Source organism: Apodemus sylvaticus, chromosome 20 (genome assembly GCF_947179515.1).
Source record: "Apodemus sylvaticus chromosome 20, mApoSyl1.1, whole genome shotgun sequence".
Lineage (NCBI taxonomy): Eukaryota > Metazoa > Chordata > Mammalia > Rodentia > Muridae > Apodemus > Apodemus sylvaticus.
The window spans coordinates 41,296,911-41,299,175 of record NC_067491.1 but is presented as its reverse complement, the minus strand read 5'-3'; positions in this window follow the sequence as shown (position 1 = coordinate 41,299,175).

Sequence of the window (2,265 nt, the reverse complement as noted above, 5' to 3'; positions counted from 1 at the left end):
TATCTAATTTCTTTTAGATTTTCCAATAGGTAGACTAGAGGTTTCTAACGTATATTCTTATGATTCTCTGGATTTCTTCAGTGTCTGTTGCTATGCCCTACCCCTTTCATTTCTAATTTTAATTTGGTTTATTTTTCTCTCTACCTTTTAGGAAACGTGAATAAAGGTTTGTCAATCTTACTGATTTTCTCAAGGAACCAACTCTTTGTTTTATTGATTCTATTTTGTTGTTGTTGTTATTTCTATTTTATTGATTTCAGCCCTGAGTTTGATTATTTCTTGCCATCTACTCTTTTAGGGAGTTATTTCTTCCTTTTGTTCCAGAGACATCAGGTGTGCCGTAAGTTACTGATATTAGAGCTCTTCTATTTTTTTTTTTTTTTATGAAGGCATTTAGTGATATAAACTTGCCTCTTAGAACTGCCTTTATTGTGTTCTATAAGTTTGGGTATATTGTGTTTTCATTTTAATGTCTGTCTGTCTTTTTGCTGTTGTTTGGTTTTGTTTTTTGGGTTTGAGGCTTTTGTTTTTGTTTTGGAGATAGGGTTTCTGTGTGTAGCCCTGGCTCTTCTGGAACTCACTCTGTAAACCAAGCTGGCCTCAAACTCAGAGATCCACCCTCTTCTGTCTCCCAAGCGCTGGGGTTAAAATCATGGTCCACCACCACCTGCCTTAATTTCTTCCTTCATTTCTGTATTGACCCATTTTTTGATTCAGTAGTGAACTGTTCCGTTTCCTTGAGTTTGTAAGCTTTCTGTAGTTTCTGTTAATAATAACCAGCTTTAATATATAGAAAAGACATAGGGTGTTATTTTATCTGTTCTTGTATCTGCTAAGCGTTGCTTTGTGGTTAATTTTGGAGAACGTTCCATGAGGTGCTGAGGAAAAGATATCAAAAATCATAGATAATAATTTCTCTAACCTAAAGAAGGAGATGCTTACTGTCTTAATGGGGTCTTATTGCTGTAAGGAGACACCATAAAACAACTTAAATAAGGGCAAACATTTTACTGGGGCTGGATTACATTTGCAGATATTCTGTCCATTATCGTCATGTCAGGAAGCATGGAAGTGTTCAGGAAGACATGGTACTAGTGAAGGAACTGAGAGTTCTGCATCTTGATCCAAAGGCAGTCAAAAGAGGACTGGTTCTTCTCACTGGCTGTAGCCTGAACATAAAAGGAGACTTCCACAACTCATCCCCCAATGACTTACTTCCTCCAATAAAGTTACACCTCTTCCAATAAGGTCACACTCTCTAAAAGTCACTTCCCATGGGCCAAGCATATTCGAACCAACATACCTATCAAGGTCCAAAAAGCATACATAATATCAAATAGACTGGATCAGAAAAGAAATTCCCCATGACACATAATTAAAACAGTAACTGTATAGAACTAAGAAAGAATGCTAAAAACTAAGGTGAAAAGTGACATACAAAGACATACCTATTAGAATAACACCTGATTTCTTTACAGAGATTATAAATGTCAGAAGGGCCTGGATAGATGCTCTATGAACTCTAAGAGACCACAGATAACAGCTTAGACTACTATACCCAGCAAAACTTTCAGTCACAATAAATGGAAAAAGAAAGACATTGTTCAATGATAAAACCAAATTTAAGCAGTATCTGTCTACAAATCCAGCTCAATGAAAAGTGATAAAAGGAATACTTCAACCTGGGGAGATTAGCCACACCCACAAAACCACAAGAAACAATCTCAGACAAGCAAATCAAAAGAGGGGGGAAAATCTCCGTACCATAACAACAATTTAATAGGAAACAGCAATCACTGGTCATTGATAAATCTTAACATCAGCTATCTCAGTTCTTCAGTAAACTGTCAAAGACTAACAGATTAGATTTAAAAAAACAGGATCCATCCTTCTGCAGCATCCAAGAGACACACCTCAACACCAAGGATAGACATCACCTCAGGGTAAAAGGATGAAGAAAGATATTTTAATCAAATGGACCCCAAAACCAAGCCAGTGCAGCCACTTAAATATCTGACAAAGGAGACTTGAGACCAGAACTAATCTGAAGAGATAGAGAAGGACATTTCTACACTCATCAAAGGAAAATCCACCAAGAGAACATGTAATTGTTAACATCTATGCACCAAACACAAGGGCATCCAACTTATATTAGAATAACACCTGATTTATTATTTATTATTATTATTAAAAGAAATACCACCAGAGCATAAATCACATATTGACCCTCACGCACTGTCTGTGGAAGACTTCAATATCCCACTC